The sequence below is a fragment of the Strix uralensis genome, chromosome 11, assembly GCF_047716275.1.
Source record: "Strix uralensis isolate ZFMK-TIS-50842 chromosome 11, bStrUra1, whole genome shotgun sequence".
Classification (NCBI taxonomy): domain Eukaryota; kingdom Metazoa; phylum Chordata; class Aves; order Strigiformes; family Strigidae; genus Strix; species Strix uralensis.
This window is the reverse complement of record NC_133982.1, coordinates 19,990,993-20,013,869: the sequence shown is the minus strand read 5'-3', so window position 1 is coordinate 20,013,869 and position 22,877 is coordinate 19,990,993.

Sequence of the window (22,877 nt, the reverse complement as noted above, 5' to 3'; positions counted from 1 at the left end):
AAAATGTTGCTAAATCTTCTAACAAGATATTTATTGCAAGAAGGTTACGAATTAATTTTCACAGTACTGGCTTTTCTAGACTGTGGCTGTTTGCTTATGTTTTAAGCAGCTAATATTCTGCAAACCAAGAGTTGTGCAACTGCAAATAAACATTCTCTACTGACAAAACTATTTGTTGATAATTTTAGATGGGAATTGTTGAGAGACTGATGGGCAGATTAACACTAGAGGCCTCTCTAGCAAGAGGTTTATCAACACATTAAGCAACAAAAGGGATATTTATAGTACTTTCCTGGAATATGCTTTTTCCAGCTCTCTATTGCCATCTTGAGTCTCTTGCTGCTTTCAACAGAAAATCCAATTTGGGGCGTAACACATATAGAGACAAAAGGAAAATAGATTTCCAGTCCTGATGACTAGAGCCCTCTCCAGTCATCAAGTGTAAGTTATCAAGTGTAAGAGCAACAACATTATTTAGTTCAACTGAGATTATACACATAGTGACAAACTATAGAAAGAGTTGAAGTGGAATGCCAGGGCAGTGTGATGTTAGTGGAAATTTGTTGTAAGGGGTGACAGAATAAGGTTCTTGGAAAGCAGCTGAGCTCCGGCCCAATGTGGAATTCTTGGATATGTGCATCACGCAGACAGAACTGGCAGTGGCTCTCAGAGGAGCCAGTAAGAGTTTAGAGTATATTTGCAGGGGGATAGAGAAATACTGAAAGCTCTATCCTGCCTTTTATGCAGATGTTTTGACACCATTCTCTTTGTCCTATAATTGCCCTTCATAAAGTTTTCACCTTCCTCTGAAAAATCAGTAAGATAGAACAGATCAGGTATTGTGGTTCCTATGATCCTAACTACATACTAAAGAAAATCTACAGATTCAAAGTCCCTTGGGATAGATGGCGTAAAAAGTAGAAGCCCAAGGCCTTCCTATATGGGCATTTCTCCAAGATCTCTGGCTTTCTACTTTGCAATGTTCAGACTTCTTTTTATAGGTTTATAACTTTTAGAAGTCTCTTTTCTTATTATTCCCTATTCTCTTCCATTGCCTTATTTCACACTTGGTGACAGTATTTTCAGTCAGTATTCAGAACTCAGTATTTTATGAGTAATCAGTGTCCCAGGAAGCAGGAATATGATTGTGAGATCATTGTTACTAATTGAATACTTGGTGGGGGATCTCTTCTCCTCTACAAAGTGATTGACATAGACTAAAAATAAGTTGCTAAAATTTGATTCTAATAAAATCTACCATCCATAGCTCATTTTAGAGTCTTGAGTGTATTTGGGCATAATATTAGCAATCCCAAATACTTTCCTCTTCCAAATAGAGGAAACTGTTTTATGGCACCATTTACGCTCCTTTCTAATAAATCTCATACTAGTAGCTGACACTAACACAGTTTAAACTGTGTTAGCACAGAGTTAAATTAAACCCTGATGAAAACAGCCTGAGCTGGATTTTCTACCCCACTTTCTGTTGCTGCTCAACTGCAGCCAATATTGGTCCTCTCTCTCAGCTTGTTGATGTGGGAGTTTCTGCAGTGTGTACCAAGCCAGTACAACCAGCTTCTAGACCCTCCTGACTGGTGCAGGGGATAAACGATGGTGAGATACAGAAGTGCCATTCATGTTGATGCCCAAACACAAGTAAAACTTTGAAGGTGTTAGGCCTCAATACCATTACTCTGTAGAATAACTGGCACAAAGGAAAAATGCATGTTTTGTGCCTGTCACAGCTGAACAAATAGGTGTCTCCCTAGTCTTCTGAAAACCTAAATTCACTATTTTTTTTTTGTGATTGTATACCCCTTTCAGCATTCGTGTTGCCTTCCTGGGATTTGGGTGGCTCTTCAGATATTGGTTATGTATCAACCTTAGCATTTCTTCAAGATACTGGCCTAATTCAAAAGACTGCCCTCTCTAATCTGACTGCTGGCGATGGTCTTCAAGAGAGGTACTTAGGCACACCCATTTTAGGCTCTCAGAATTCATAGAGCTGATTATTCCCAAGAATGTTATTAAAAATAATCTTTGGATAGTGTGTGTTTGCATCTGTATTGATGTTACCACACTGCTGTAGTGCTGACTTCAATGCTCCTTTGCATGTATTTCCTGCAAGCGCCACATTAAATGATCAGGGGATTCTTGGAAAAACAACAGGAAATTATATAATGGTGCCCACAAGTTCTGTGTATTGACTTTTCCACAGACTTGTTAGTCTCTGAGCCTAAAAATTGTTGGTAAAACAAAGATATTTGATCTTACTCTTTTTTTCTTGATTCTTGTTTGCATGTTAGAGGCCCTGACCTTTTACTGTTTTATTATGGGAAAAAAAGGAAAAAGAGAAAAAGAACTAATTAGAGAGATTATTGTGGTTTTGACTATAGGGACAGTTGTTTAATTTAGTTGCTTTACATTCCTAACTAACTAGTAGCAGGAATTCATATGGACACACTCTGTTATCTGCAAGTAAGTTACAGCTTGCATTGAGACGCAGCAGAAATGTCGGTATAATAGAATCATATCTCTGGTATAAAATTTGTAGGACATGGAATAAATAATTGCCTTTTAAGTCTACCTCAGTACATTCAAACCATAAAGGATAACCTATAAAAATGGAGGAAAGCTACAGGGAAAACTGTTGTCTGTGGCATTGTCCCTTGGTAGCCTTACAGGGGTCATGAGCTGTCGATGACAAGACAAAGATTTCAGTGGAAAATTATAGAAAATCACCCGAAGTCAATATCACAGAAACAGGAATAGCTGGAAGGTCTGGGCTTTTGGTCATGTCTAAGAGAATCTCAAAGTGCTTCTTAGTAGATTTTGAATATTTATAGCTGAGAATTCAAAATCCTTGTCTCTTTATTGGCCTGAAAATAGCTTTGCTTTTGAAGATATGATGACTCTTTCTGGTTTATTGTGATGAATTTACCAAATAACTTTCCCCTCTTATGGGTTTAGTTTCCATCTGAGGGATAGTTTGTCCCCTAGATGCTAGCAATAAACAAGACCTATTACACTGATTAGAGCCTTCCAGCCTCATTTGGATAATTCCTTCAGTAAATTCCCTCCTCATCCGGGATGATTCCTCAATAAATTCCCCAGGCCAAGTTGGGTTTTCACCACATTCCTTTAAAGGCTCATCGCTGGACGAGTCCCAGTAGATGTCTTAGTCTAGCAAAGTGTTGGGGTGGTAAAACTGTGCATCCTTGCCTGCCAGGCAAAGTGCTGTCTCTTCGCTTGTGCCGTGCTGTTGACAGTGGCTTGCTGGGAGCCTTTGGTGATGCTCCTATCTTGTGCATTCCCCGTATATGTTACTGTAGAAGGTATGAATACAGTTTTAAACGATAGTCACAAACCCAAGGAAATGAAAAGAGCCATATGCCTTCTCTGAAACCTGTCATGAAGTCCTTCACTGTGTTAAAATAACTCTGGTACCAGGAACAGTCTAATCTTACCAGGATGAGGTCAAAAAGTGCTATTTTACCCTAAAGCGGGATATTTAACTCAAGCAGTAGATGAAATTAATCTCTCCTGATCTCTCTGTTGCAACTGCTGGATGGCTTCCAAGACTCAAGCAGGCCTGTGTAGCATTAGCTCGAGTACTTCAGGATTCCTGTGGTCTGAAAAAAGACATATCCTGTAAATGCTGCTTTAGTTCTTCATTCAGGGCACTGGCAGCTCTGTAATGATGCAGAGGACAGAACGCAGTGGCAGACCTAGGCAATTGCATTTACTGAGCCTTTCAGAAGGACTAAAACCAAGTGCAGTTGCCCTGGTTATACCTTCTTGGTCCCAGACTTTACCCTCTCCAGAACAGAGATACTGACAGTTGTCCTAAATCATTAAGAACTTTCATGATGATTTAAAAAAAAAAACAAAACAAAACCAAAAAATCCAACAACAAAAAGTGGCCAAAAAACCCAGCTGGGGTGCAACTATTGTGTACATTTTAATTCTACAGGCGTGAGATTCTCAGACCCACTGGGATTCCCGAGTTTCCTACTTCACAATTAATTGAAATGGCATATAGATTTGTATTTTCTGAATGAGAACAGCCCCTCTTCAGCATTTATTTTGTTAAGATATACAACATGCAACATAAACTCTGAATAAAACTGATATCAGTTCAATGTAGTAATATACTGAACAGAAAAGTTTACTGAAAAATCTTTAATTTTTCCCCCTCCAGCACAAAACCACTGTATTACTGTGCTATGTAAGCTATTTGCTTTCTACTGCTTGGGAGTTTAGACTGTTTGGATAGTCTTCAAGTGAAAACAAAAAGTATTGGAAACTTCTACTGTATTTCTTGAAAAAATATCACTCTTATTTAGTTGTTCACTTAAATCTTTTCCCACAGCAGATTTTTGTAGCCGTGTTATACTGCTGTCAAAAAGGTTTGATTCAACTAAGAAGGGTAGATGAGACCAATGTGTTTTATCATGATTGAAGAAAAATGAAGCCTCTTTCCATTGTAAATACTTACATGTTGCGTAGTGCACAAATTTGCTTTATGATAAGTGTTTACAGCGGAAACACTCATTGTTCTATAAGCAGTCATAATGTTCTGAATGTTGTTGCTAAAACTTAGTTACTCTCTGTTCTTTGTTTTCTGACAGACTGTATGAAATGTCAGGTAACACACTTCAGAGCATGAGCCATCATTCCACTTCATTGTTTTAATCAGTGTGAAAGGAATGATTTCATTCACTATTGAATTACATTTCTGAGTATGCTAATTTTCCTAATTTATCTGCTAATCATTAGAAACACATTTGGCCTCAGTTTAAAGACTTGTGTCCTAAATTTCAAACTGGGATTAACACAGTGCTAAGAAATCCAAACCAAATCTATGTTATGGAATTAGAGTATTTTGCACACACTCAGGTGAGAACGAGTAGGGCTGATTGTTTCTACGCTTAGGGTTGTGTGTACTCACCTTCACCTGCACCCATAAAGGTCAGGATTTTCACTGGCTAACGCAACTTCCTTAGTAGGGTTTAATTACCAGAAATTAAAGTGCATGCAATGATAGAAAAGTCAGTTTATCATGTAATTAAATTGGTCTTGCACTGTTTTAGAGAGATGTTTTTGAGCTGGGTGAATAATTGTATGTACTTTCATTGTAGTGGCTGTACTGTAAATGGATTCATGTATCTTCCCTGCAATGACACATGGTTTTCTGAAAATTTACCACCTGGCAGAAGTCAGGAAAGATGAAATTAATTTCTAGCATTACCACAAATTTGTCCAGCACAACTCTGCAAGTTTTATCTATAAATCAGGGATTAGTTTTGTTAGGATCCTTTTCCCACACCAGATTAAATGCCTGAAAAACATCGCTTATTTTATCTAACAGAAAATAATCCTTATTATTTTTTATGGAATTATGGATATTATTGATTTCTACAAGATTATCTATATAACTAAATGTTTATTAGAAATAAGCCTGAGCAATAAAATTAAGGGGAATTTTAAAAGTCTTAGAGCATGCTGCTGAATAAGAACTTGTCTCACAAGTAATCTGCTTTAAAATATGATCAGGTGATGTCATAAAACCTTGAGTCTTAATTTCAGTACAAATGGCAGTGCTTGGACATAATATAATGTTCTTTTTCTTTTTGGGCTATTATTAGGCCGAGAAAACCCAGCTTCCCCAACCTCCCCGGAAATAGGCTTATTCCCAAAAAGAAAAACTGACAACAAGAATTATTAATGTCCCCAAAAACGAACTCCTACTCTGCAAGATAAATAGAAATAGTTCAACCATCTGCAATAGTGTCAGTAGAATTAGATAACTTATATAATATCTGGAGTCAAGAGAAAAGCTAAGGAAATAATTAAAAGTTGTCCTATAGGCAATATAATACTTTGTGACAGCTACAATATTTAGGAAAGTACATATAGACTAAACATAGTTTTGATATCACTCCAGGACACCTACGAGAGAAATTATATAATTTTAACACAACTCCTTTAACTGCAATGAAATGCCTGGTTTGATCCCCTCTTGGAGAACCATGTCTTCACATTCTAGGATGATGCACTTGTTGCTCTTAGCTTTTTATGTTTCTAGTTATGCAGTGAGAGTTGACTGACAAACAGCAAATGTCATATGCCTCCTCCTCACCCTGTAACCAGAAGTTTGGGATTAAAAGTGGGAGGGAAGAATAGGAGAGGAATAAATGAGAGCACAAGAAATTTGGCAACATCAGAAATCTGTATGTACAATGTAGTGCTGAATGACGCATTGAGCCGAACCACCTTAATTATAAATTACATGTGGTAAATTACAAGATAAAAGTATTTTAGAAACTAAACCCATCCCATATTGGTATGTTGCATTATCCTGAAGTGACCCTGGGCAGCCAAATGTTCTTGCAGTCTGTCCTTGGCTCCTTCTGCATTATACAGGTTCCTAAGCCAAATTTGCTAAGTTAAACATCTGAGCTGTAAATAAAGATTCCCAAAGCCTACTGTGCTCTCCTTGTTCTAAGACTCCCTTCACAGTATGGCCCCAATTCAACTAAGTACTTAATATGTACTTAAATCCCACTTAAATCAATGGGATTTAAACATTTGCTTAAATGCTCTGCTAAATCATGGCCTATTAAACTGTCTAAGTTGGAGATCAAATTGTAATTTATATTGCTGTGATTTTCTTTTTTCTGGTCTTATACATGAGACCCCAAACTACATTTCACTGTAGTCTTGCTTGAACTGAAGCTGGAACTGTTTAGAGGGAATGTGTGCGAGACATCACGTGCAAGATACAGGTTTTAATTAGTTTGGGCATCAGCTATTGTAAACTTGTGTTCCTGATAAAGTGAAGTTGTATAAGCTCAGTTAAGAGACAAATGTTTTTCAGGCACCATCATTCTGAATATTAATATGAAATTTTCCTTTTTGAGTAATAATTATAACCCCTGGCAAATGTGGGAACATACAATTTTTACAGAATGTGGATACATTAAAATATTGGAGGGGGAAGTGAGCAGTTTTTTCTTCTTTTGTTGATTTGTTGGCAATCTTGTCTTGGCTATTTTTTTCACAAAAGCAACTAGGATTGACAAGGAAACAGCCTTTCGTAGCAGAGGAGGAGGCAGCAAGAAAAGAAGTTGCCAAACGGGCTGTCAAGAATCCTCATGTAATTTGATGTGTAGGGAAAATATATCAAAAATATTGCGATTGTATATACTATAAATTTTTTAGAAGAGAGTCACATGTCATGCTATGCCTGGGATGCCCAAAGAGATTACTCTGGCCTTATCACTGTTTTTTTGGAAAAGAGTGAAGAAAAATGGTGGGAAAGTGAGGACTCTTCTTGACTTTTCCTATAATGCAAGCTCTCTGCTTGTACTGGAAATCAGCCAAAAGACAGCTCACATGCCAAGATAGCCCAAGTTAAGAGATAAGTGGAAAATATCAGTTGCTTAAATTTGTCTTAAATTCTCTCAAAGCTGATAATACTGGTTTTCTGCTTAATTAGCCAAATACGGGTTGGACTGTGCTTTTCTTTCATGTACAGATATTTCTTGGATCATATAAGAATGAATTAGTCTCCTCTAGGGCACTGCTGTCCATGTACAAGGAGGAGCTAGATCTTGGATTCTAAAGCAACATTAACAGGAGATAATTGCACATCCCATACTCCTCACCCACAACACAGATACCCTACCAGAATTGCCCCAAGATTGAGATTCCTGAGACAGCTCATTGTCTGGAAGTTAGTTTAGGTTTCTGCTCTGGGAAGAAGTTACTCTCAATGGTTACATTTTCCCAACTAGGCAAGATTTATTTCCGGTCAAAGTGTTGTGTCTTTTGTTCACGGCTCAGTTTTCTTTTAAGCAGCTAGGCTTTTCTCAAGAGATCTCAGTATTTTGTCTATAATCTCAAGGGTATGGATGGACAAATAGTCTATCTCTTTTGGACATGAAGTGACCTTTCTGTAAGGGGTGTTTTTCACAGGCATCTGTAAGCGTTCTTCAGCATTTTTGTGCCTCTTGAAAGGTGAGAATAAGTCAAACATGCATTAAGGTTGCTTGAAGGTGCAGAATCCTAAGGCCATACAGAAGGGCATTTGAAGTAAAGAAAAGGTGAGCCTCTTGACTGAGAAAAACTGTATGGTATTGATCAACTGTAGAATCAGCAGAGTAAAAAAGCAAACAAGTTCTGGAGAGGAGTAGGTGGGATCAACAAAACCATCAATATTAGATATCATGAAACCATTTAGAGTATATTTGTTCTTTGTATCACTTGTTTTGCCACATAATTACAAAGCCTGCAGCAGTTGATTAGTCTACCAAACATATCTGTTATGGCGTTTTCAGATAGAAGGTGTAAGTGATCTGAACACATATGGAAACACATTGTTTCCATAATTTTATAAGATATATATTCATCTGTATTCATCACTTATAGAAAGATGAAATACATGCAGGATAGGTTGTAATTTAAAAGAAATGAATATAAAGGTAATATTTATATTCAGAATATAGTTTAATAATAATTTAATACTAACATTTTTCCAAATCATGATGCATGAATTTTAATCCTACTTCACCATTGTAAAACATTTAAAAAATTAGAGTTCATCTCTGATTGACAGGGCTTGTTATGTATTAATTGACGTATTTTTTTAAAAGTGTTTCTTACCAGGATTTTTTAACATCTCCAGTAAGCCATTACAGAATGTCTATGAAAGGGGAAAACCAGTAATTTGTTGAGCAGGGAAAGTAACTCTCTTCTACTTCATCTGATGATACAATTCTTCATTTTTGTGTGTTCATTGAGGAATCTTTCTTTTGCAACTTTCTTTGTTCCCAAGCCTGGATAAAAATTATCATTTCTTTTAAAAATCTTAAAATATTGCAGTGCACTTGGTTTCACTTCAAAGGCTGATTTGTGAATTGTACATGAAAGTGTTCCATGTTTTCATGTTGTTTTTTGAAGATTTAAAGCTTCCCCAAATATTTACTCCTACCCACTCTTTTCTCACAGCTATGAAGTGTAGATATAAAAAAGATGCCCCCTCTTATTTACATATTCTTTATCACATATTGAATTAAATTAGAAGGGAAAATGGAAAGGAAATTAAATTGTAATTATGACTTTCTTAAAATGATCATAATTTGATTTAATTTCAAATAAAATATTAATAAAGTATTAATTTTTCTTGGTGGGAAAATCCATTAATGGAACAGTTTCCCAGGGAAACAGAAACAAAGTGATTAATTGTCCTTTCTGCTTTAGTAATGAGATATTTTTAAAATAAAGTTTTGCCTCGTTTAGCATCTGTCTCTTAAGTATTTATGCACAGGTCTAGGACATCAACCTATACATGGTATGTTCTGGACCTTGTTTTGGGGTGTCTTAACTCTCCCTCTCTCTCTTAATTCTCATCGTTTTTAGAAGATGTAAATTGCAAGCAGGCTACAAGAGAATCTCCTGCAGATTCTTGAGTAAGAAATAGGGAAAAAGTTATACACATATCTAATTTCAGTGACACAATGACTGAAAGTATTTAAAAAAAAAAAAAAAAAAAAAAGTGTCCAAATGGAAATTCTCATGAAAAGATTCAGAGTTTCAAAATTAGATAATTTTAACGTACTCTTATGGTTGTTTTTCAGTTAGAAAATTAAACTCCAGAAATGTCCCCCTAGCTAAAAGAGGTTTCTACAATGTTGAAATTAATCAATCAACTCTTCAATAAGAGCCAAGCCTCAAATCCACAAGCATGAAACAACAGCTCGTAATGGCTATATAAATTGATTTCAGAAGGTTAAATGTGCACATTCAGGGTTTAGAGAACAAAGTCTTTATGGCCTTATCCAAATGGATATCTGTGTGACTCACATTACTTTGCATACACTGTAATCATGAAAATTAAGGGACTGGGTTGATGAAACCATGAAGTTTGGTTGATGTTGGAAAGTTGGATCGGGGTTGTTGGGTTTTTTTCTGATGAACAAGGTCCGTGGAAGTCTGACACTGAATCATTTTGTTCGCTGCTGGGGCAGGAAGAGGGATATAAAAAAAAAAAGGCACTAACTACGTGGGTGAGGGTAGATTTTTTTTTTTTTGGCTGATGGTTGGGCACATTTAAAGTATAACAATAGGGTTTCTCATTAAACCTAGATGAAAATCAAAGTCGGCAACAGTAGCTGGTTTCTATGCTAAGGTTGTAGCTGAGGTTGGCATCAATACTTTGACTAAACTTTAGAAGATTCAGTCTGAAAAATGGGTGCATGGTAAGAAGTGGATGTAAATCTCTAAGTAATCATGCCTAAAGCCTGACTGGGTAGAAATAGGTAGGCTTTGGTTTACTGTTTAGCCAAAAGCTTTCTCCAATATAGGCATATCAAATGGATTTGAATAAGTGTAAGAATTCTGAATGGCAAAGAAACCTCCATAAGATAGATTTCAACCAAGAGAAAGATAGATATGCATTTTGGAGACGTCTTCTGTAGGTTTTGTCTGTGGGACTTTCCAAACTAAGGCTGAAATTAGATACAGGCTAAAAAAGGGATCCTGGGCTGTGTTGACATTTAATATCTGTTACAGAAGAGGTTCCCAGGCTAAAATCAATGTTATGTCCTTCAGACCTCAGAAAATTACAGTTAGGGTAAGGACATGTAGGTCTCCCTGAACTAAAGTTTTTGTGTTACCCATGCTAAAACTCTTTCAGGTAGGATGCGGTAGAATTTGGATTGCAGCTGTTCACAGTAAGGTAGGTGAGTAGGAGTCCTTGGCCTAGATTTCTGTTTAGGTGGTGTTGATCTTCCTTGTCAGGACAAGGGTTCCAGGGCTAGGTGACTGGCCAGGCTTTTCATACTCAAGCTTATGTTTGGATTTATGCATATGTTCCTTGGCTGAATTAGAGTTTAAGACCCACAGCCTGTCAAGCTAGCACATGGAATGGCCAATTTTCAAAAAATACAAAATGAAAAGGGATAGGTGGTATAGTGACTAGGCACCATGAACATTAATAAAGCCAGCTAAATGACAGCCAAACACGGGAAAGATGAAAGGTTTGACAATCAGTGTAATCAACACACAAAGCCTAATTGCAGAATGTAGTGGCTTCAAAAGATCTTCCAAAAACACTAATTTCAAAAAAAATCAGAAAGAAAAATAATCTGATGCTGACGGTTTGAATCACGTGCAGCATATAACCAAAAACTGAATGAGAACAACAAAATGAAAAACAGGGAGGAAAAAACCTACCTCAAAAAAAAAAAAAAAAAGAGGGAATTGTTTAATTTTTCTTTTTCATCTTTTTTTAATGAGGTTTTGACAAATCACACAAGGATTTGCATTTTTGAAAGAAGCAACTTTTTGGAATGTCCATATGCATCTGAAATACTTTAAACCCTTTGACTGAGACTCCGCACCTTCAGCTACGATGCCGCAGTCTCTGCAGCCATCTCGCGGGGAGTCTGTGCATGTTCACTGAAGCAGAGCCAGAGAAGGACACTCATGTAGTAAGCAACACGTAGCCTTGCTGCTAAATCTAAACTCGAAGCTTTACTTCCTTGTCACAATGAGTTTCTACTGGGTCAGAGTGAGCAGAGTCCTGTGGCGTAGGTCAGTGAGAAGTGACAGTATATTGTGGTAGACAATTTCTCCTTTACATTTAAATCCTGGTTCCGCCCCCCCCCCCCGCCGCCGCCCCGCAGTCACCATAGACTTACTATAAGATTAAGTATGCAGACTTTGGGGCAGTGGCTGCAGAGCAGCTGAATGTCCCTTTCATGATGAAGCTAAATCTATCTTGTTATGGCACAGCAATCTTCAGCGTTGCTGTTGATTTCCCTAAGGAGCCTCTGAAGGGTTAGCTGTGTTTCACAGCAGTACTGATAGGCTGAAAGGCTGAACAGTTCATTTCTGTTTCCTCCTTTCATGCACTTAGATGCCTTCTGTTTTTCCGTTCTCTCTGATTATACCCTTACTATTCCCATGCTGCCAACTCAACCAGCCAAATTTGACTTGGGGATGGTATTTCCTTTCTTTTCATAACTGCTTTACTGTCTCCCTCTCTGTCTTCTTGGCAGTTCTTTGCTCTGCGAATCAGTGAAACAAAGGATGCTCACTTCACTAGAAATAGTAATCATGTTCCTGAGGGTTTTGTGGATTCAGCTTATAGGAAGGTAGAGACCGAGGAAGCTTCCTTCAGAAAGGAAGTCCTGTCAAGATCAAGTGATGGAGGTACAGGCCATTCTGTTCACAAATTCTTTTCTAAGGACTCTTAATGCCTTTTGACGATGCTCATCCCTGTGTCCTGCTGCCGTACTGCTGCCAGTAGTCAGCCTTTCGCCACGACATGTGCTGTTACGTATTCCAGTCGAAGCTTCCCTTTCTGCTTCTAGTGCTTCATCAGCAGTTCAGGTCAGAAAGGTAGTCAGAGGTTGTTAACCCAGCCAGGTAGAAATATGTTCATAACACTGAATATAATTTTTCTTTTAATTCCTTAGGGGAATTTAATGAAGATGTCTAACAAGCTGGCCTACCAACACCATCCCCTCCTCATATGAGTTGGTCATGCTTAACCGTCCACTTGCCAATAGGAGGATTCCAGTCCTCCGGAGTGTCTCCTAGTGATCTTGTTTCCTTGTTATGGTGGGCGGTGTGGAAATGGCTTCTTAGTGATGGCTCGTGCCTTTGTTCTAAATATATACCTGTTTTATCATGGGTACATTTCTGAACTGGAAACTAAGATTATCTGTGTGCCATTTTGGGAGGCCATGGCAAAAGGCTGCCACAAGAAGCTCATGACCAAAACTTTGTGAAGAGCTGAGTAGTTTGAGAGGCTGTGACCTCTGCTTCCTCCAAAGGTTCCTCTGGCTTGGGTTCATCACTGCAAGTAGCTCTGTCAACTGTGCTCTAGAAATGCGTACACAGAAAAGGATTTTTTTTTAAAAAAAGAAATTTTCTTGCTGTTTAATCAAGGAATTTCAATTTATTGTAGCATCCATTTAAATGCTAGAGACTATTATCCCCAACAGATGATCTTGCAATGAAAAGGATTAAACAGCTGAACCACCTACATTTGGGTAAAAAAAGCAATATAAATTGATTAAGCAGTTGTCAACCGGATCTGAGATGTGGGATGAGACGTGAGAGCTAAATCGAACTGTAATTACCAAGAATCTAATAATTATTGACACAGCTATCTGGGTTTTGAAAGATGTTTGTTACTAAAAGAAAATCTTCAGGCATCTCACCATTTCCCCTCTAACTTCTGTTCCTAGGAATCTCTCGAGAATTTTTCCTAGCCTGATAATTCATCTTCATATGTTGCTGATATTATTTGCTGAAACATGGATGGTTTCTGAGCTGTCAGTGAAACTCACTGCCAATTGATCTTTTAGATATTCTGAGATCTGGACTTTGTGGCACATTTAAAGATGACAACATGCTGTCTATCATAGCAGTCTCAGAGCAATTCCTTTCAGATTGGTTTGTATATGGTACAAGTCATAGCATCCTGAATAACTGAGCTCTAGCATCAGGTCTGATGCAACCTGTTCACCTCCAATTCCTCCTGTTGTCTGGTAGCTGATGCATTGCTACATTTCCCACTTCTATAAAATTGTATCTTGTGGACACTTCCCCTAATTAGGAGGCAAATGATTTAGCCATTGCTTTTATGCCTGTTCTTTCCATTATGGAATTCCCTGCTAGGTTCTGCACTGGCCAGAGGAAGAGTATTCCCATCAGGAATGGGTACATGAGAATTTTCACCTTCTAAAATGGAGATCTGTGATCCAGTGATTTGAACCTTACCCTCTCAGGTATTCTTGGTTCCTAACTGATCTATAGCAAATCACATTAATGTTAAATGTTCCAGGAAATTACTGCATGTCATCTCAAATGATAGCATCTTGTTTAGCTACATTCATCTCAGATTCCAATTGTTTTGTCTCTCTGTGTATGTCTGTGGATTTATTCTGTAGGCTTTTTTTCCTCAGAGAAGTGCAGGTTCCTAATCTCATTGATCTGGCTTCTTCATATTAGGTCATGTTACAAATTCCAAATCAGATTACAAAAAAATCAGATTAGTTTCTTGTTCTTAAACAGAACACCTTAAATGTCTGGACCTGGTATTTAAAAATTTGTATTTTACAGAATTTGTCTAGTTTAGGTGTGCAGGAGGAGCAGAGCACTCAGTATTGGATGCATCACCCCCTTAATTTTATTTCAAGGAGACTTCTGTAGGAAGTAAACAGTGGATTACACTAATAGCCTGAGAAAGTAGTTTTCAGAATAGTGCTCTGGCAGTTGAAATGTCGCTGCTATTCCCACTGTAAGTTTCATTTACCACCTTCAAAAACTCCTAGGGACACTACATATCATGTGGTCTACACTTCAAGCTTGTTTTATGATCTAGCACTTACAGTATGTTGATTTTATTATTCATCATTCCAAAAAGAAACAATTTTGTTCTATGACAGACAATGGAGTCACATTTCTAGGAAAGACATGATTCATCTCAATCAGACGTCTCTCTTTTGTATCAAAAACATCTAATTACTTATGAGAGCTTCACCTTTCAGCAGATGATGTTATTTCTCTAAATGTATTAATTTGTTCTAGGTCAGAGGTTGTGGGACCAGACTTTGGAAAAAGCTGGATTGATTTCCCGCATTTTCCACTGCTCCATGATGTGCAATTAATTGAAGGTGGAGCCCTCATTCTATAGAAACAATATTTTCAAGGTCTTTATGGTTGGAATCCTCAGTCCCACTAGACCATTTTCAAGGCCCTTAGAAAGGTCAGGAAAAACTACTGAAAGCCTTCAGCAGGTTTTGAATCAGAGCCTAAATATCCCTTCATTTAGGTTTCTTTTGATAAATGTTAATAACAATAGTACTCATTTCTCTAGTCATCTGCAGATATTAAGCATTTAAGTAGCATTGAATATTTATGCTATACTGAAGTAGTGCTTAAAAAGTTCACTAAAATCTTAAGCAAAAAGGATAAAGTAAAAAACATTCTATTATTAATGTTTCTGATATTAAAAGTAAAGAAAAAAAACAACGCTAGGTGAAAAAGTGATGCAGTTCATATATCTCAAAGAAAGAAGGATAATAAAAACATCTTGCATGCTACATAGGTTCTCTTTTTTGTTCCTAATTAATTGCTCACTATTTCTTATTAATGAATCGAAAGAATGGTCTTTGAGTTTTAAACGCTGATCTGGATTTCAAATGGGGATTGAATTGTTTCTAGACTTTCACATCAATTTCCTGTGACTTTAGTGTTCTTGGGTTTATCTCAGCTTCCCAATGACATTTTACGCTGTGTGATTAAACTAGATACAGCTGTATCTGGAGTTGTTTTTCAGCTAGAAGTATCTTGGCACAAGTGTACCGCAAGTGAGTTAGTGGAAAGAACAAGAAGGGGGGAATAATTAAAAAAATAAATAATGGTATGAGTCAAGGTTATTGCCGGAATGGACTGTACATCTAAAGTCCCAAATCGTACCAACTGTTAGTTCAAGAGCGGTAGCTGTGGCAGACTTGCTAGTCGAATGGCCAAGGAAGACTTTCAAGTCTTCCAAATGAAACTGTGATAGTTGAAAAGAAGTATTGATGTGTGAATGTGTCCTAATAAACTAGCCACCTTTTTCCTTGTCTAGTTATAAACATCTTCCCTCCTTCCCACCCTCGGCTGCTCTCGCCGGAGCTGCCCCAGCTGCCGCTGCCGCCCCCTGCAGGGGCTCTGGGAGCCGGGCCCAGTGGCCAACAGGGCCCTCCCTTGCCATGGTTATTAATGCTTCTGTGTGTAGTGGTGTGGAGGGCTTCCCCACTCCCCCTCAGGTCTGGAAACTGCCTCTAATGGTGAAATCAATTACCAGTGCATTTAACTCAGACCAGCAAATTCCGGTTTAATTCCAGCTTCACGGTTTCACTCCCAGCCTACTGTCATATGCAGATGAAGGGGTCCTCAGTCTAGTCATCATCCCTAGATGGATCAAATTCATCATACATATACATTTATTTTACAAATAAAAGCAGTATGCTATCCTCACCCTGTTTCCTCACTGGACTTCTGCCTCCAAAAAGCTCATTATATGCTTTGCCTTCCTCCAGGCTTGTCTTGTATCGTATTTGACTTGGATCATATTGAAGGGAAAGGCTAAGGACCAGCAGCAGATGCAGAAACATTACTTAATAAATTGCTAATCCATCCTCATTAACAAAGAAGCCCTTCCAGAGTGGGTATTAAGACAAAGAGCTTTTGGCATTTGGGCAGACTGAAGGGAACATCTGTGTTTGTGATGGCAGAAGATTCATTGTGTGATAATAGAAATGAAGCCTCGAAGGAAAATCCTTTCACTGATAAATGTAAGACTTTTTATAAGAACTAACTTTCACTGGTGATCTTTTTTTTTCAGATTTTTCATCATTTCTTACCTATTGGTAGACTTGTTATCTCTTTAGAAATGAGTGCTCATTTTGAAAGAACCGATTAGATCATACATCAATACTTTCAGTGGTTCTGGTCTCTCACTTGCTTTTGTGTGCTTTGAATTAAAATACAAATTTAAAGGTCCAGCTATATGTGCAAATTGCACAGGCTGAGTTAAATAATGTCCTAACCTGGAATTGGTTCAGTTTAACTCCTTAGGCATTTAAACCAGTTACCCAATTAAACAAATCAGTACTAGTTACAGCAAAGATGATTTACAAGTACTCATTTAATTAAATCTACAAAAAGTCTATTTAATTTCATTGATAGAATTTCTGTGTTTAGGTTTCACCTTGGAAACATTTTTAAATTGTGAAAAGAACCGTGTATCTTACAACCTTGAGAAGAACATACGTTTTTAAAAAATGTGTGAAAATTTTGTGACTAGAAGAGAACTTCATGATTACATCATAAGCAGGAAAAGACAAGAAAGGGGAGCAAAACAAAGCTGATCAGACTAATTTTGTTGTGCAATGTTAATGAAAAACTAAATATTAATGATAGGTTGTGAACCACAATCCTATTATCAAGACTTAAACTGCTTTGTATGAGCTGAGCCTTAGAGGCTGTCCATATGCATCTTCATAGCACATCTCAAATCTCAGATGAGTTAATTTAGCTAAGCCCGTGCTTTCTATTGCAGGGCTTTCTCAAAACATTCCACCTACGAAACATATAATAATAACATGAGAGCAGTGAACACAATCGACTAATTTACAAAAAACAGCACATGTTTAATGTGTACTGGTAGGAAGGAGATCATTACCACAGCATCTGAGAAAGTCTCTACACTGGTGACAGAATTTGAGGTTTATCTTCTAACTTTTGGGGTCAAACACTTGACTTCCATAACCTTGATGATAACATTTAATTCAGCATCAGAATAAGGCTTACGTATTTGCATCATGAGGTCCTTGGAGGATAGGATTATTTGAAATATATGTTATGATTTTGTTAGTATTTACTTAATGTCTGTAAACTATATTTTGTATTTTCACATTCTTTTTATAATCCTTTTGCACTGAGGATAGCACACACAAAAGCCCCCCAAATCCAAACAAGCAAAACTTCCAAGATCCTTGCTCTGCAAAAACGGGTTAAGAAAGGATCTTTCACTGAAGATGTGAGTGTTCTGTGCTCCATTCTAAAAACCAGGCTATGGTTTAATGCAAAGGCTATGAGTCTGACTTACCACCCACCAAAGTCAGGCAAAAATGGGATTTTATTCATCATTGTAGTGTTCCTTCTGTTTAGCTGAATCACATCAATTCAGAATACTCAAAAACTCTATAGCTGTGTCTTTTCCTTTTGAGACTAAAAAGCTATTATGAGAAAATTTGTAATGTTGAAAAAGTGAGAGTGCTAATGGATTATTAAATGTCTGGGTTAACCTTACTAGAGATGTTTTCATTGGGATAACTCAATTTAATACAGTATAACAGAATTTTCTAGTATATGTTAAAGCCCAAATGGTGATGTGTAAAAGCAAAGAATGAAAGTCCCTTTGAGATATCTGCTTGAAAGCTGATTATTTGAAATTGCTGTAACCTTATAACTCCTTATTCCAGTGATGAGATAATGATATAATTTAGAAGCGGGTGGCTTAGTGATATATGTTTCATTTAGATTCTTTCTAATAGGTGACATTTATTGAAAGCTGACTCTTGAACTGTGTTCCATGTCTTGTACTATCTATCTGCCTTGGAGCTGTTGGACACTGTAATTACATTTTGCTTCATTTCCTGTATAATTTATGTGAAAATCCTTCCATGGTAGGAAAGTACGAAGTCCAGATAATGAGAACATGACAATGTATGAGATTTAAGATGGTTGTTTAGATTGCAGCTTGAACTGCCCATGACTCAGGCACTTTCAAGGTCATCCAATACGTAGTGAGCTCAGGCAGACATAGCACTTTTGAGACTGTACAAAATAAAAATTTTTTGCTACTTTTAATAAACATCCATCTTAGCATCATTATTCCTAGAAACAGAGGTGTGTCTCATGGGTAGAGTAAGAAAAAATGCCAAATCTTATCGTGCTGATTTACTGTGACATTTAGCCACTAGCACGCTGTTTTGTGTGAAGAATATTAAGAATAGTTTTATGCCAGGGCATAATGGTTTGAAGTTTTGTTATGTTACACTTTCAAACTTTCCCCCTTGGCAGTTTCTTGATGGAACTAGATGTATTTTTCACTAATGTGTTTCTTAATGCCAATTTTTATTTTTCCCTTTAGAAAACTCTTGTAGCTAAATCATTATGCTGCCAGTTCCTCTCCTCACCAGCCTGGTCTACATTACATCTAGAGATAATTGGCTGGATTTGTTTTCCAGGCTAAGGATATTTTATATTTTCATTACACACTGTTGGCTCTTAGGGTTTGTGGACTTTTTCTAGGTAGAATTTCCGAATCCTGTTTTAATACTGCAAACTCTGTATGTGCCTGGGTGCCTTTCATTGCATTCTTACCATATATTTCGTGTGCTAAGAAACAGAAATGGGCCACAAGACAAGAGCCAATGAGCATGTTGGCCCCTGAAAGTGACGTTTATTTGCTTTGCCTCCTTGGTCTAAAGAGAGAGAAAGTTTTCTCCAAATTCCCGGTGGGAAAACTACAGGGAGCAGCTTTCCCCAGAGAACAGAGAGATGGATTTTGGTGTATCCTTTAACGTCTGATCTTGGGAAGACTAAAGGAGTTTGGGGACTGAATAAGGAAACAAGGAGACAAGTTTAACAGAGGAAGCAGGTACGTTTCCAAGGAAGGGAGAAGGGGACCAGCCAGAGCTTGAAGAAAACATCCTGTAAAAGATACAGGCTGTGAATTAACTACTGCAGGGGGATCCTGTGGCCCTTAAGGACTTTCAGGCAGTTGTTACATGATGCCTTTGACATAAATCCATGCTACTGTTGAAGGGGATGAGCCCACCCAACTCCTTGTATCCCTCTGGTTCATTCCCACCACCTTTCTTGTGCTCACAGTAAGGATTATGCTGCTGAATCAAAGAGCTGATCTGCTGAAAACTAATCTGGGAAGTGAGAAGAGGCAGGGGATTGTCAGAAGTATAATGCAGAGGTGCTGATCATGTAACCACAGCCTGGTACACCTAGCTTTTCTAAGTACTTTCTAAGTGTTGATGCAATATCCTGGAAAGCAAGAGAAACAATTGCATCTCTTTGGAGACAATAACTTGAATAACTGTGTTTGGCGTTTTTCCTTTGACAAATTATGGTGGTTGTTTGCTAACGAATTAACTGTTGTGTATCTAAACAACCTCCTAGGTGATGCAGTAATAGAATTAATAACATTCCTTATGCAATGAATTAAGCTGATCTGGATTTCCTCTCCCTTTTTTTTTTTTTTGGTGAACATCTGGTTTGTGAAGAGATTAGACAATAAATGCAGGTGAACTAATCTTACTGTTTCAATGCCAAAGGCCCTTGGGGTGCAATTTTAGGCTGTAAAATTGAGTGGATGTTACCAAAAGCAAGGAAACTGTAACAGATTTTTATGGATGTCTGCTCCAGCCACACCCCACCTCTCCCAGGCTTTTGTCTTTTAAGACTTTCCCAAGTATCATCACTCCAGAAATTCTTAGCCAATCAGACCTGTGCCTTGTATTTTTGATACACTTTACGTTAAGAGGTAGTATCACTTGTTTCTTCTCACTATTTACCTTTAACTAGTTGATATAGCCTAAGCATTCTTCTGAAAGGGGAAAAGTATGATTTTCTAAATCCCTTTAGTTTAAGACACAATCAGAATTCAGGTCTTGTACTTCCTAAATGCATGTTTTCAATATTAGGACACTGGACAAATTTATCATAATCTTTTTCATTATTGTGGTTACTGTGTGTGGAGCTCAATCCATGTTGTTCCATGCTAAGCATATGGGATAAAACTCTGCAGGGACTTAGGCACGACATAAACATGTAGCACCTCAACTCTCACAGATAGTAGAAGATCTGGGGAAGAACAAGGACTGCCTGAAGAACTTGACCAAGGCAAAATCAAACTCTTGGGGAGCAGGAGGAAGTTTAGAGGCTTGACTATTGGTGCTCAGAAGCCCTTGCCTTGGCTGAAAAAAATGACTGCTCTTCTTCAGTTCTTCTTGGCTGAAGAACTTCATCACATGCATTTCAAAGTGACACTAAGCTCTGACTGAAGGTGTGGTTATGGTGAATATTATAAATGGTGCAAAACAACATTCCAGTATTTGGAGGCAACAAAAACCAACTTGAATTGAACCAGACCCAAACTTTCTGCATTTCAAATTTTGACAGTTCTTTGCTTCCTCACACTGGGACAAAATGAGACAATCTCAAAGAAAAATGCAACTCTTAAAAGCAGTTGTGCAAATTCAAGGTTTTCATCTCAGTCAAAAATGCAAAACCAGCCCAAGCCCTGACTATTCAGTTACTTTCTGCCTTTGTCAATTCCTTGAACTCTTCCTCTTTTCTTCTAAAATGTGAAATCTCTTTTTTTTTTTTTTTTTATGTTCTAAAATTTTCTTCAGTTTCACCGACTTGTAGGTCTGGCTTGTAACGACTCATGTAAGTCTGGAAAATAATTTGGTTACTGTACTTTCAAAAAGGTCTCTGGTAAAATAAATATGTCTGTAGGACACACATCATACTGCTGGATAGACAAATCTGCACAAAATATGTTTTCCCTCATGGCAGACACTTGAAAAATAAATTTTCTTATGGTGTTCAATTACTTTCTTGCTGCCTGAAAGTAGAGAGTGGCAAGTTAGAGGGGCAGTGTGTCATGTAAATCAGGGCAGTGCTGCAAGCCATGTGCAGCAGTTGAACTGGCTGCAAAAGCTGTTGGGACCTGCTCTGTCCCACCATCACTGCTTGGCTCGGCATGTGAGTGTTCTGTTTGTCCTTAGCCCACCTCTGCTCCCTTTTTGTTTGTCCTTAGCCACTGTCTTAGCATTAGGCTCTAAAACGCTCTTGACAATTTTCTGAATTCGATATATTCTGTTGTGGATTGTAATGTCACAGAAATTTACATTTTAATAGTCATGATACTCATCTATGAATAAAAAGTCATCTTATTATGGTGTAAGATCAGTTAACTGCACAGGAGGAGCTTTTTAAATGGAATATTTTTTATGTGGGATGTGAATTCACAAAGAAAATTGAACCACGATGGGAGTATTCCCATTGATCCAAGTCTGATAAACGTCAGCAAGAGTTATGAACATGCTGAAATTGAAAAGTGAAAGCTACTGTATGAAATTAAACTGTCCAAACAATCTTATGGGGAGACAATGGTTTAACAGAGTTCAGTAGATCAATTTTACTCTCAGTAAGTAAAGACGATGGCTTTGGCATTGTTACCCTGAAAATCCCATAACTGCTCTTATGTCCAGATACACGTCTATAATATCTCTGGGGACTAAACAGGTGAACTGAAATTGTAATTTGGGAATGGAATGTCCGTCTTTGAAGTCCAACTGGGTTGTCTTTTGATCTTAGTTCTTTCAGCTCTAAAAGTAAAGGTCCTCACCTAAGAGGAGTTTTAGTGTTTTCACACAAACTTGGATGCTGTACAGCATCATTACCTATCACTGGTTTCTGTGCGGTGGAATGTTTTTAGCACTACTGATAATTAGTTTGTTTAAAGATGCACAAGCCTCCTTTTTCAATGTTTCCAAATACTTTTTTCCCACCTGTTTTATGTACTTAAGGCTCTGGAGGGATAATATTCTTTTTTTAAGGAGATGACTGGAAAACTTGGTCCTTTCTGAATTTTTAGCTTGGAATTGGGATCAACAGTGTTGTGAACCTCCCAAGCAGGGAGATTTTGATAAGGTTCCAGAGTTTAATTGCAGTGCTGGAAAGATGGGTAAAATTTAAACTGAAACTCCATGGGAATGGACAAGCATGGAGAATATAGCCTACTGTTTGCTTGAGTTTTCAGTAAGCAGAGTTTGCCAACCCAGCTTTTTCTTGGGTGTTTGAAAATGCAAAATGATCCTATGGATCAAATGTGAGGCTTCCTATTACACACAGCGAGCTGTCACTATAAGTTTTGCAGTAAAAGGTTAATGTCCTGTTTTACATTCAGTTAATGGCAATTGAAATTAAATCTGTAGTATTTGTTCAGAGTAAAACAAACCCCAGTAGGTTTCTGGCTTCAATAGAGCATATTGAAACGGGCAGCTGGGTGTTCTGGCTGCTAAACTGCTTGCTGAGTTGAAAAGCAAAACCAAAACCCTCTTTGTGATCCAAGTGAACACTTGGGTTCTTTAAAGAGGTCGTTGCAGGGGTCATGGGTGACAGAGGATGCCACCAACTTCAGGGATAAGCTCTTGAAGCCTGCTTTCTATTTTCTTTTAAAAAGCACTCTGCATCCTTTGTCAGATGGACTCTGAATTCAT